The 14,316-nt window shown below is 52.9% G+C and overlaps 1 pseudogene; it reads right to left on the reverse strand.

Moving 5' to 3' along the window:
- Positions 1-946: 946 nt before the first annotated feature.
- Positions 947-1,861, reverse strand: LOC138065543 (olfactory receptor 14C36-like; annotated as a pseudogene).
- Between the last annotated feature and the right edge of the window lie 12,455 nt (positions 1,862-14,316).

Genomic DNA, 14,316 nt, shown 5'->3' on the forward strand with positions numbered 1-14,316 from the left:
TAACATATCACATGGAGTCTCTGAGCTCATGACCCAGAGCCCAGGGAGTACCCAAATAGAACACCAAGCCCTTTAGTGGTGCATTCCCTTGAGCATATTTTCGACTTCATCTTGTGACAAAAAGCCTGACTTCAGGCGCGTGACAGAGGAGATCCCCTTTTATTATGGAAATGTTATTCTGGAAGCCATATGGGTGCAAGGCCTGGTCCTTCCTGTGATCTCAGGAATGCACCACGTTACGAGAGCACTTAGGCCATATACACACATCAGAGCACAGCAGGACTTTGTGGAAATGAGGAGAAGAGTCTTTGCAAAGAGGAAACTCCTGCTGCTGTTGGTGGCCGTGTCTCCATGCAAAGGCTGCAGCAAGGATGCCCAGTGGGAAGTTTGGGGATGGTTCTGAGGAGCACCTGGTCTGTCCCCACTGGCTGCATCAAGGCTCTCCTCCCCTCCACTCCACTCCTGCTCCGCTATGAGCACTGGAGCACTGAAGAGGGAAGGGAGAGAGGTGCGAGTTCACACCCTGCCTGTGGCCAGGGAAGCTGAGCTCTCCTAATGGACATGAGACCCATGGTCTCATCCTGTCTGTCCTCGTCTGAGCCTGACTCTGTGCCCCTGAGCACCCTTGCTGTCAGTGCCAAAAGAGACACTGCAAAGGGAAATTCTCATTGCCCTGAGGGCATCCAAGAGAGCTCAGACTAGTGGACTCTGAGGTTCCCCCATCTCTGCTGAGGAAGCAGGAAGCCAGGCTTCCTGCTTCAACACGGTCTCTGGGTCAGATTGAAATGAAAGATCCCAGAGGAGAAGTGGCACGAACCCCAACTTTTTGTTTTTCACAAAAATGTATCAGAGCAAAGTAAGAAAAAAAAAGAAATGAGCAACACAAGGCCTTGATGTCAAATGTCCTGTGAATGATGAGTGGAGGCACATGGGATGGTTATTGGTGCTAACATTGTACTTGTTGAACCAGTTTCTTCTGTGCATCCTTGAGCTCCCTGTTCCTCAGGCTGTAGATGAGAGAGTTCATCACCACATAGAGAACAGACATGGCCAAATCCAGAGGTGGGGAGGAGACAGACGGGGGCTTCCGGTAGGCAAATATGCCAGTGCTGACAAACAGGGAGACCACGGCCAGGTGAGGGAGGCACATGGAGAAGACTTTGTGCCGGCCCTGCTCGGAGGGGATCCTCAGCACAACTGTAAAGATCTGCAAGTAGGACAGCACAGTGAAAACGAAACACCCAAAGCCTAAACAAACACTAACCACAAGAAGCCCAACTTCCCGGAGGTATGAGTGTGAGCAGGAGAGCTTGAGGATCTGGGGGATCTCACAGAAGAACTGCTCCACAGCATTGCCTTGGCAGAGTGGTACTGAAAATGCGTTGGCAGTGTGCAGGAGAGCATTGAGAAAGCCGCTGCCCCAGGCAGCTGCTGCCATTTTGACACAAGCTCTGCTGCCACCCAGGAGGGTCCCATAGTGCAGGGGTCTGCAGATGGCAACGTAGTGGTCATAGGCTATGACTGTGAGAAGAGAATACTCGGCTGAAATGAAAATAGTAAAGCAGACCTGGGCAGTGCATCCCGAGTAGGAGATGGTCGTGGTGTCCGTGAGGGAATTGGCCATGGATGTGGGGACAGTGGTGGAGATGGAGGCCAGGTTGAGGAGGGAGAGATTAAAGAGGAAGAAGTCCATGGGGGTGTGGAGGTGGTGGTCGCAGGCTACGGCGGTGATGATGAGGCCATTGGCCAGGAGGGCAGCCAGGTAGATGCCCAGGAAGAGCGAGAAGTGCAAGAGCTACAGCTGCCGGGTTTCCGCAAAAGGCAGGAGGAGGAACTCATTGAGGGAGCTGCTGTTGGACATGGTATTCCCTCCAGGCACATGGGACTGTGCAAGGAGGAAAAGACAGGGACAAGTCAGGAGAGACAACTTTGTTCACAGCTCTTTCCCTTTCTCACAGACACCCCCCAACACACACACACACACACACACACACACACACAGAGACTGCTTTTCTCCCAGGCAGGACCTTCACTCAGCTCCCTGTCTGGAGCTGCAGCTTGGGCTGGCTGCATGAGCCATGAGGAGCCGGGACGTGTGCCTGCAGGCTGCAGAGGGGTCAGTGCTGCTGGAGTGTAGGAAGTCTGTTGAACATCTTCACATGCAGTTTGGAGGCATTTGGAGCACAAAAGCAACAGCTTCAGTGCTAGGGGGATTGTTTGCTTCTTTGTCTGCTCTGCAGAGTAGGAATAGGCAGCCTTTCCGTTGCTCCCAGGGTGAAGACTAGTGAGCCCTGAGAGGCACAAGCTCTCCCTGTGCCCCAGGACAGAGCCAGCACACTGGTCTCCACAGCAGTCCCAGTGCCAGCTGCCTTGGGTGAGCACCTCTCTCAGCTAGAGGACAAGCTCAACCACAAGTTACCTTTAAAGGAATGTGGCCTGTGCTGGCAGTGGTGTCCACCTGCAAAGCACAGCTCTCCAAACTCACCTCCCTTTCTCTGCTCAGACATTCCGAGAGTGATGGAGAGGGGGTGACACAGCACATGGCTCCGATGATCAGAATAAGGACTCTGGCATGGCTCTCATCCTCAGTTTCTAGTCACAAACACACCAGGCTTTTGCAGCTGCCCACATACAGTCATCCCCAGCAGCATTTCCACATCCTTAGCACCTCTCTGCGGCTTCTGCATGGGACATTCAGCTATCACAAATGTCCTACACAAGAGCTAAGCCCTTCTGGACAGCAGCACACAACTCAGCAGCACATCCCAGGGAGGGTCAAGGGTCTTAAAGGTGGCATCTCCTGAATCAGCTCATTCCCCCTTCCTCTGCTGGGTGGGAGAGGAAAGATGCAGGGGGCTTGCTGGGGAAAAGCATCTGCATGCTGGGGCTGGCCGAGAACAGTGATGGCAAGGTGATGTTGGTGCTGTCTGCAGGCTGAGGGGTCGCGTAGAAAATTGCTGCGGTTCCTTGCAAACCTAGTCATCCCTCAGTGTGGTGGTGACCAGGCTTAGTTTCTTGCCTAAACCTGACTGCTGCATTTCCACTCCCACCATGCAGACGAGTGCTCTTGAGAACTCCACTCTCAAAATGTCCTCCTGGTGAGCGGGAGCTGTGGGCAGCCCTGGCCCACGCAGCACCCTCTCGACAGGAGAATGGACCTGCCCTGCTGGGGGAAACCCCTCTCACCCAGAGCTTCTCCCTGCAGCGCTGTGCTCCCCGGGCAGGCTGAGTGCTGATCCGCGTAGGTGGCAGAGTCACTGCCCCGGGCACACAGCACCCTGGGGTGCAGGGACGCTGCTCTGACTGATGAACCTGGGCAGACCTGGGAGCACAGCCCAGCTTCACACCCTGGCTGCATCCCTGGGAGAAGGCAGCAGGATGCCCTGTGCCTCAGACAGTGTGGCAGGAAATGCTCCTTTGAAGCATCTCCTCCTCCTCCTCCACACTGGAGAAGCTGCAAGAGCGATCCTTAAAATCTCTGCCAGACATGGGATGGGGTGGCTTCAGAAGACCCCTCCAGGAACCTCAGTAGTGTTGCCCTGCAGCCAGAGACTTAGCATGCAAAGGGCTGTGCAGATTTCCCCCGCAAGGAGCTCTCCTCGCTCCTCCCACTCCACACTGCCTCTCACTTCTCTCCCTCTCGCCTCATCTCCTGTCAGCAGCAGCAGCAGGCAGTGCCCGGAGCCCCGCTGCTCTTGGCAGAGGAGCTGCTGCTGCCCAGAGCTGTCTCTCAGCCATGCTGCCCGGTTGCCAGCAGCTCCCTCGGTCCCCAGAGCCTGGCCCCGCTCAGGAGCAGAGGCCAAGCCAAAGGCGTGACTTTCTCTGCCCCCGGGCTCCCTGGAGATTTCCCTGGGGCTCCAAGGCTGGCAGCTCCTGAGGGGCAGCAGGCTCCCCTCTGGGAAAGGCTCTGGCAGCTGGAATAATCACCTACAGTCCCTCCCTGCACTGTGGAGAGAGACTGATTTCAGCAGTGTGCTTGATCCCATCAGGGGACAGAGGTGGAGAGGGGTGGACATGCTCCCCTCTCTCGTCTGCTATTCCTGTCCCATTACTGGGCAGGAGACCCAGAGAGTGGCAGAGAGGGGGTCATTTCCCCTGCGTAGGGCAGTGATTCAGAGGAGGAAATGCAGGTGTTTAACCTCAGCTGAGAAGGTCTTGGGCAGGAGGGGGATTCAGCTCCCTCCCAGGCAGGCCACAAACCCACCGGAGGTGGGCTTCCTCTGACCTCAGTTTTGGTGTGCCCAAGAGAGCTGCCTGCATGCAAGGCCTTGCCTGAGCTTCCACGAGAAGCACTAGGGATGGAGGGGGGAGTCAGTGACTCATACCCAAACCCCTGGTGACAGCTGAGGTTCCAGGCTTGGTCCAAGTCATGTGTGTGGGTGTCTGCCAGCTCTGATGGAGCAATTCTGAGAGACCCCCATCCTGCCTGAGCCTCAGCTGTGGGCCAGAGGGGTGGTGGGGCAGGTTCCCTCGGCCATCTAAATGACACAAAATTTTCTTGGGCCATCGGAACCTTTCCATGGAGCCTGCAGAGCAGTTCAGCTGACCCAAAGGAGGAGTTCACTGTAAGGAGAGCCGGGTTGCTCTCTAGGCTCCACCAGCTGTATATACTGCAGCTCAAGTCACTTCAAAGCTAAGGCCCATGCACCTCCCGGCATTGCAGACACTTCAGTTAATTCAGGGCGCTCATTTTCAGGGAATAAAAGAGGCCTCTAGTGCCGTGCCAGGTGCCCGGGGTGCCCAGCACAACCACATGTGGCTGGCACAGACCACACAGGACCTCCAGGGAAGCACTGTGCTGGTGGAGTGGGTTCAGGGCAGATGTCACAGGATCTCTGAAAGGGGTTTAAGTCCTGTGTGCCAGCAACTGAACACCAACTCCACGGCATGGAGGGAAGGTCCATCCCAGCTACACCCAGGGGTGCTGCAGGATTGGGAGGCACATCATGGCAAGAGTCTCCACTCGTGTGCCTATGCTCTCCAACCCTGGTGGGTCTCCTCTTCCTGAACCTTCTCACCCAATGCTCTGAACAGTGACCAGGCTAACAATGTCCACACTGTGGATAGATCAAAGGCTGTCCTATCCCAGGGACCTTCTCAGCAGCAGCTTGTCCTTCTTGGACATTCTCTTCAACTCTGACACAGGCCCCAAGGTGCTTTGGAGTCACCTGGGGCAGCAAACCCTCTCCTACCAGGGCTGTCTGACCCGGCTGAGTTTATCTCTGGCTTTGGGGACTGCCGGGTTTGCTCTCTTCTTCAGCCTCTGACTTCAGCACCACCTTGCCATGTGCCAGCCACTCCAGTATGTCTCTGCTAGGAAGTAAAGCCTTTGCATACACTGTGCCCTGGGCACTCTGTAACAGGTTTACCTGTCATAAGGCTGCACTTGGCCCTGGTGCCACAGCTGAGCTCGAATGTGTGCTGCAGCTCGAATGTGTAGCAATGCCCTCAGCCTGGGGAACAGGCAAGAGGAGCTGGAGCCTGTGTGCTGTCACAGAAATGTGGCATTGTTGGAGTAACTGCTAAGACATGATGGGACAGCTCACACAATGACAGAGCTGCGACTGATGGCTAAAATTCCTTCAGGAGAGACCAGGAGGGAAGGTGAGGAGGGGGGATGCCCTTTGGGTGAAGGGGAAGCCCAGCTGTATGGAGCTCTTCTGTGGGATGGACAAAGGGAGGCAGCTCTGCAGGGCAGAGGAGCTGAGGGATTTGGACAACAGAGACCTGCTGAAGATGGAAGGAGAAGTGGCAAGGTGTGCACGGGGGGACCGAATAACTCCATGCCCAAATAATCACCAATGCTCCCTCTCTAAACCGTGGAGAGAGACCCATTCCAGCATTGTAATTTCCCTCATCAGAGATGGTTATCTACGAGAGGTGGAAATGTCCCACTCTGGAGGTCCCTCTTCCCATCTCTTAACAAGGCAACACGCATATACAGGGAAAAGAAGGGAAGCCATTTACCCATGGTTCAGGTATTGATTCAGGTAAATCAATCTAGCATCTCATGCCTGTATGGAAGCCCCTGTGGTGGAGTGGGACTCAGCTCTCTCCCATGAATTCCACAAACACCGAGGAGGTGGGATTCCCCTTGCCCAAGCTGGAGTGCGCACACCAGAGATGTCTGCACGCGAGCTGCTTGTCTAAGCTCCCATTATAATCACCGGAGATGGAGGGTGGGAGTCAGTTGCCCACACACAAACACCTGGTGATATTTGAAGAGACAGAGGTGGTGCAAGGCATGTGCCAGTGTCTGCTGGCTCTGATGGAGCGCCTGTGAGACCCCTATCCTCCTAAAGCATGAGCGGGGGGCCAGGTGGGGAATTCCCTTGGCCGTCTCCAATGACCCCAGAGGCCTAATGCTGCTAGAGCACCACTCACTATGAAGCTGAGACACAAGCAGATCCCTACAGTGCAAAAATCCTCAAGTAATCCCATGCAGACACTTGATTTAATGACATAGAAATTGGCTGGCAGGGCCATGTCAGATGCTTGGGGTGTCCAGCACTACTGCACGTTTCTAGCAGATACAGCCTGGCTCCTAGAGGAAAACCATACCCTTTGGGAGTGGTGCTGGGCAGATGCCCCAGGGCACCTTGGGTTTCCTTCCTGTGCCCAGACAACTGAATCCTACCTCCACCTTCAGGCACAGTCTGTACTGTCAACATCCAAGCGTGCTGCATTAGTGGGAGGCACATCACAGCAAGGTCTCCACTCATGGCCCTGTGCTCTTAACACCTTCTAGTTCTCTTCTCCCTGGCCCTCTGTTCACCCCCAGGTGATATGAACAGGGCCTGTGCTGATGATGTCCCCAGGGTGGCTGGATCGCAGGCTGTGCAGGCCAGGGACTTCTTCAGTGGCACCTTGTCCTTCCTGGAGATTGGTTCACCTCTGTCACAGGCCCCCGTGTGCTCCAGACTCAACTCAGGCAGCAAACCCCTCTCCTGCCACTCCTGCACAGCCCAGCTCTGTTTCTCCCTGGCCTTGGGCACTGCAGCGTTTGCTCTCTCAGTGGGAACCGCCTTTCACCATTACATTGCCCCCTGCTTTGTCTACCAGCACGTCTCTGCTCTGAAGTGGGGCCATCGCACACACAGTGTCCTTGGCCCTTGGGAACAGGTTTCACCATGACTAATCTGACTGAAACATTGCTAGAATAACAGAGTTGTGGTGGGATCTCTTGCACGATAGGAGAGCCTACGATAGTAGGGGCAGTCTCCTTTAAGCAACATGAGGAACTCTGTGGATTATAGGCCCTTGTTCTTAGGGAGGGGACTTTAATCCCGCTGACATTCAATGGAAAGGCAAAGAGCAGAGTGCAAGCAGGCCAGGATGTTTCTGGAGGGCATCAGGGACAACTTCTTTGCACAAATGCACAGCGGGCCAATACTCGTGATGCTTCTTTGTATGTGGAAATTTCAAGGAGGGAGGAACTGCTCAGGGACAAGATAGTCAGTGTCAGCCTTGCCTGAGGTGACCATGAAAAATAGCATTCCGGATCCTGAAGGGAGTGAGGAGGGATAGTAGCAGAGCACAGACCCTGGCCTGCGCTCAGAGGAGCAGAGGAGCAGTAAAAGAATAAAAAGGAAAATGTGGGCTCACTGCTGGATTGGTTAGGGAATCTAGGAACAGCAGACACAGGTAGGCCTGAGGAACTGAATGACTTCTTGGCTTCAGTCTTCACCAAGAAGGTGTCCCGGGCTGTTGTGCCTAGAGTCAGAACTCCAGTGGAAAAAACCTACCAACAGTGGAAGAGGGTTGAGTGAGGGATGAGTTGCAAGAACTCAGCCCATACAAGTTTAAGAGATTGAATGGGCTGCATTTGAGGCCAGGGAGAGGGCTGGCTGCTCTCACAACAAGGCCACTCACTATCATCTTGGAAATGTTGTGGAGGTCCCGATGAGCAGAAAAAGGAATATGTTGTGCCCATCTTCCAAAAAGGCCACAAGGACACCCCAAGGAGCTGCAGGCTGTTCAACTACACTTTGATGAGGAGTGTGTCATGGAGTGAATCTTCTTGTACCACACTTGTGGGCACATGAGGGAAAACGTGGGCCCGCTGCTGAATGGGGTGGGTGCCCTGGTGACAAAGGATACAGAGAAGGCAGAGTTATTGAATGCTGCCTTGGTTTCAGTCTTCACTGCTAAGGCAAGTCCTCAGGAATTCCAGACCTTGGAGACAAGAGAGGAAGGCTGGAGAAAGGAAGACTCTCCCTTGGTTGAGGAGGATCAGGTTAGAGATCTTTTGTCCAAACTGGACATCCATAAATCCATGGGCCCCGCTGGGATGCACCCACGAGTGCTGAGGGAGCTGGCGGATGTTATCGCTAGGCCACTCTCCATCCTCTTGGAAAGGTCCTGGAGATCAGGAGAGGCCCTGAGGACTGGAAGAAAGCCAGTGTCACGCCAGTCTTCCACAAGGGTAAGAAGGAGGAGCCAGGAAACTCCAGGCCTGTCAGCCTCCCCTCCATCCCTGGAAAGGTGATGGAACAGCTCCTCCTGGAGGTCATCACTAAGCATGTGGAGGACAAGAAGGTGATCAGGAGGAGTCAGCATGGATTCACCCAAGGGAAATCATGCTTGACCAATCTGATAGCCTTCTATGGTGGAGTGACTGGCTGGGTAGATGAGGGGAGAGCAGTGGATGTTGTCTCCCTGGACTTGAGCAAGGCTTTGGACACTGTCTCCCATCCCATCCTCCTAGGTAAGCTCAGGAAGTGTGGGCTAGACAAGTGGACAGTGAGGTGGCTTGAGAACTGGCTGGATGGCCGAGCTCAGGGGGTTGTGGTGAATGGCGCAGAGTCGAGTTGGAGGCCTGTGGCTAGTGGTGTCCCCCAGGGCTCAGTCCTGGGTCCAGTCTTGTTCAATGTATTCCTCAATGACCTGGAGGAAGGGACAGAGTGCACCCTCAGCAAGTTTGCTGATGATACTAAACTGGGGGGAGGGGCTAACACACCAGAAGACTGTGCTGCCATTCAGAGGGACCTGGACAGGCTGGAGAGGTGGGCGGAGAGGAACCTCCTGAAGTTCAACAAAGGCAAGTGCAAGGTCCTGCACCTAGGCAGGAATAATCCCATGCACCAGGACAGGCTGGGGGTTGACCTGCTGCAAAGTGGCTCTGCCGAGAAGGACCTGGGAGTGCTGGTGGACAACAAGTGAAGCATGAGGCAGCAGTGTGCCCTTGTGGCCAAGAAGGCCCATGGTATGCTGGGGTGCATTAGGCAGAGTGTTGCCAGCAGGTGGAGGGAGGTGATCCTGCCCCTCTCCTCAGCCCTGGGGAGGCCTCACCTGGAGTACTGTGTCCAGTTCTGGGCTCCCCAGTACAAGAGAGACATGGCACTCCTGGAGAGAGTCCAGCGGAGGGCTACCAAGAGGATTAGAGGGCTGGAGCACCTCTCCTAGGAAGAAAGACTGCAAGAGCTGGGCCTGTTCAGCCTGGGGAAGAGAAGATTGAGAGGCGATCTCATCAACGTGTACAAGTATCTGAAGGGGGAGTGTCAAGAGGATGAGGCCAGTCTCTTCTCTGTGGTGCCCAGCAACAGGACAAGAGGCAATGGGCACAAACTGAACCACAGGCAGCTCCATCTGAACCTGAGGAAAAACTTCTTCCCTGTGAGAGTGACAGAGCATTGGAACAGGTTGCCCAGAGAGGTAGCGGAGTCTCCTTCGCTGGAGATATTCAAAAGCCGTCTGGATGTGATCCTGGGCAATATGCTCTAGGTGACCCTGCTTGAGCAGGGAGGTTGGACTAGATGATCTCCAGAGGTCCCTTCCAACCTAAACGATTCTGTGATTCTGTGATTCTATGAGGGAGAAGAAGGTTCCTGGGAACAGTCAGCATGGATGTACTGAAGATAGATCATTCTTGGGCAACCAGGTTGCCTTCTGTGATAAAAGACCTGTACTTGTGGAGGAGAGGAGAGTAGTGGATATCATTCACCATGATTTTTCAAGGAGTTTGACACTGTGTCCCCCAACATTCTTTTATACAAGGAAGGCATTACAATAGGCTGGGTAGGCAACCAGATGGGTAAAAAGCTGGCTGGGTGATCAAGCTCAGAGGGTATTTGTGAGTGGGTCAGGCTTTACCTGGAAGCCAGTGACAAGTGGAAGACACAGCTCTCCTCACATCTGCCGATGACAGCTAATCAGGAAAAGTCATGAGCTTGAGGGCTGCCCTTCAGAGGGACCTCAGCAGGTAGGAGGAATGGGCTGCCAGAACACTGTGAAATTCAAAACAAAACAAATGCCAGATCCTGCACCTGGGGTAGACCAACACCCTGCAGTGATATGTGTCGGAAGCAATGGGAGACATGCTCATCCGATGATGATCACAAGCCTCAGTTTATTTGCACATTTTCATGACTTATATAATAGAGTTAATTAGCTCATACATATTGCAACAGCCAAGCTCCTTATAGGTTGCTAACATTAGTTACTTATCATGCCCGACAGCCAGATGCTGTCAGCCTGTTTGTAACGGCATTTTCGCTGATACAAAACCTAGCCTCAACCCCACATCCGCTCAACCAGACACTTCCCCAAATCCACGCGACCCAGGCGCGTTTCACATTGCCTTTTGACACACAGTTACATCCAAGTAGTTCTTGCAGCCGTGTCTTCATGTCTCTCATCACGTAGCCGACTTCCCAAAATACCTTCCACACGTCCCCCGCTTTCTTGTAGTAGGACATAGTTAATCTGTACTTCAGCAAGTAAGCGCGAAAACAGCTTACGAAGGCAGGAAATTAAGCAAGGTAATATCAGCAAAAGCAGCAGTAGCATAAGTCCTACATTTATGCCGTACATGAGCAAGGTTTTGAGCCAGGGGCCAATGCCAAAAGAAGTGAGCCAGCTGTCCAATGGGTTGTTGAGGACCTTAATGTCCTTGGTGTGATCTTTGAGCCATTGCAGCTGCTTATGAACAGACTCAGAATTGGAGGATAGATTGAAGCAGCACATACCTTCGAACTCCGTACAACCATGGCCGTGTGCCAATAGCAAAAAATCAATGGCAGTTCTATTCTGGAGGACCTGATGTTGCAGGTTCTCCATATCCTGTGCCAATTCACTAAGGACCTGAGTCGTCACGTTGGATTGTTTCACCATCCAGCAAGCGAGTTTGCTGATAGTACGGAGTGCATGAGCAGTGCCCACCCCGGGGACTATGGATGCAAACAAATTAGCTGTGGGCACCCAGAGTTCGACTTGATCGCTGCAGTCGGGAGTGAGTGCAGATAGGGTTCTCTTTTCACGGTGAGTCTTGTTGAACAAGAGGTGCGACATCACGGTAACATTTGGCATGAAAAGGGTCAATTTTCCTAGGTAGCACGGGCCCCCGTGGGCATGCCTTGGAATTCCCTGCCAGGCCCGATTTCTACAAATTAGATAGGTATTGCGAGGTAATGCTTTTGCACTGTCATTAGCCCAAACCTTTACATCTCTCGGTCCCCATCCGTAGGTTCTATAGGGACCGCACATGTATGTTTTATTCCAAAAGGGGTAGTTTCTGGGAGTAAGCCAAAACGTGGGATCGTCCACACCCCACCTAAAGTTGCCCAATTCAATACATCCCGACTCATTTGCCGAACTATTTAGCATTCGGCTTCCCAGGAGCCTGATCTCCTGGGGGTCCCACGGTATAGTTTTGTTCAGAGCTGCCAAGAGTCTTGCTGTACACTCACTATCAGTAAGTTGGCCATCACATCGGCCCGTGGACAACGTAGCAAAATCGGATACATTAATCCCAGGTATACCAACCAGGCATGTGCGAAAAGGGTCAGTGGCCGACGCTAAAGCCAGACAGAAGGAAGTGGTATGCGTTTTCGTAGCCCATGTTAGCCACACATTTGGAGGGGAAGCAAAGTAAAAGGCAGAGCTGGTAAGGCACAGCATTATAAGGCAACAACCGCGAAGCCATATTGGCACTCTCCCCTTATTCGGACCCTTTAGCTGTTGGAGGGTCAGCTGCATCAGACACTGCCGTAGCGAAAGGATCGAGAGCAGGTTTCGTCCACTTCGCAGGTACCCACAACGGACCTGTCGGGGCAGAAACACAAAGATAGCCCCTTCCCCAAAACAGAACCTTTGCAGGCAATTGCCATAAGCCGGTTCGCGGATCCTTGTACCGGACCCAGATATTATTATGATCTCGGCTTCGAGGCACGGTGCCGGTGTGTATAAGAACGGGCGGATGACGCACCTCGCCGAATACACATAGGTGGTTTAGGATGAAAAGGGTTTTCAGCAGTCGAGAATGTGGGTCAGCGATTCCCTCGTGATGCTTTAAATGTTGTTTCAGGGTATTGTGTGCCCACTCCACGATAGCTTGCCCCGTAGGGGAGTGGGGAATGCCTGTAATGTGGCGAACCCCCCACGTTGCTAAAAACTTTTCAATTCTACGACTGGTGTACGCAGGCCCATTATCTGTTTTTAGTTGTCGCGGTACACCCATAACAGCAAAACAACCAAGTAAATGTCGTTCAACATGCAAGGCTCTCTCCCCCACCTGGGCTGTTGCCCAGATGAACTTACTATAGGTGTCAATAGAGACATGCACATATTTTAGGCGCCCAAAAGTGGGGATATGTGTGACATCCATTTGCCACAACTCATTCGAGGAGAGTCCTCTGGGATTGACCCCCAAACCTAAGCCGCAACCGCCATTGTGGTCACTGCAGATGGGACATGCGCAGACTATGCCGCAAGCCTCTGTATGCGTTATGCCAAACTCTCGGCAGAGACCCTTAGCATTCTGGTGAAATATGGAGTGAGTCTCCCTAGCCAAAGTGGTCTTGGCCACGGGGGCGGTTGCCGAGAGAGAGACCAATTTGTCTGCCCTGGCATTGCCCGCGCCAAGACCAATATTCCATTTGTGACTACGGACATGAATAATGCAATATGGGTGTTCCCTAAGTTTTACCGCTCGTCTTAGCTGATGTAAGAGCGCAAGGAGGCGTTCATTTTTGACATCCTTAACTAGGGCATCCTCGATGCGCTCAACCACACCAGCCACAGAGAGTGAGTCAGTGACAATGTTAAGGGGCCCTAGCAAGTGTAGCAGTGCCCAAACCACAGCAGACAACTCCATGGTTTGGAGCGTATCTGCTGGTGTAGCATTGAGCAATGTTTGTTGCCAAACACTATTGTCCTGCCAGGTGACGGCGGCCCGACGCGATTTTCGCCCTGCGTCAGTATATACTGTTATAGCGTCCTTTATAGGGTTCCTCTCTCTCTTGGGGCATGTCATCCAGTTCCATTGTCCGATCCATCGTAATAATGGAGACTTAAAGCTATTAGTTTTAATCACGGAACCGGCACCAAGCAGTGCTTCTTGTAAATGTTCACTAGTCTGCAAATACCATCGTAAAGAGTCTTTCGTTCGCATGGGTAGATATATCGTAGAAGGCTCACAACCTTGAACTTGTAAGATTCTCTCCCTTCCTCGTTTTATCAAATCTGCCAAAACCTCTACTTGTTGTACTAAGGTTTTAATCTGCTGTAAAGCAGGGGACACCCACTCGAGGATACCCAACTCTCCGGTGCCCCTTAGTTGCACTAGAGCCCCGATTAGGTATCGGTGCCCCAGCCATACAGCAAGATCAACCGGGACGGTAGCATTAAGGCGGTGTACATGTCCCACAAGCGCACGGTCTACAATCTGTTGTATAAGGTTTCTTTGATGCGGAGTGATGTTGAGCTTTGTCGTGGGGTCCGTGCCCCTCAGAAGTGGGCGGAGTCCCTCCAGCAATTCATTTGGGATGCCCACTATGGGCCGCAGCCACTGCAGGTCTCCCAAAAATTTCTGCGCATCATTAAGGGTCCGCAACCGTGATTGTAATTGCAGCTTCTGAGGGGAAACGGTTTTATCAGTAAGTACCCAACCTAGGTACTTCCATGGTGATACTTGTTGAACCTTGTCCGGAGAGATCACCAGGTTAGAGCATTGCAACACCTGCTGAACATGCTCAATTTGGCTGTCAGAAAAAGGAGTAGCTTGGGCAAATAATATATCATCCATATAATGATATATTACGACATGTTTCCATTGCTCACGTAGAGGCTGCAATGCCGCAGCTACATACAGCTGACATAACGTAGGGCTATTACGCATGCCCTGTGGCAACACTGTCCATTCAAACCGTTGATCTGGACCCTCTCTGTTGAGGGAGGGCAAAGTGAACGCAAATCGCTTCCGATCCTGAGGGTGCAGGTCGATGGTAAAGAAGCAGTCCTTCAAATCGATGATCAGCAGGGAGCAATGTTCAGGAATCATGGCTGGGTTAGGCAACCCTGGTTGTAAGGCACCCATGG

Source organism: Struthio camelus, unplaced genomic scaffold (genome assembly GCF_040807025.1).
Source record: "Struthio camelus isolate bStrCam1 unplaced genomic scaffold, bStrCam1.hap1 HAP1_SCAFFOLD_96, whole genome shotgun sequence".
Lineage (NCBI taxonomy): Eukaryota > Metazoa > Chordata > Aves > Struthioniformes > Struthionidae > Struthio > Struthio camelus.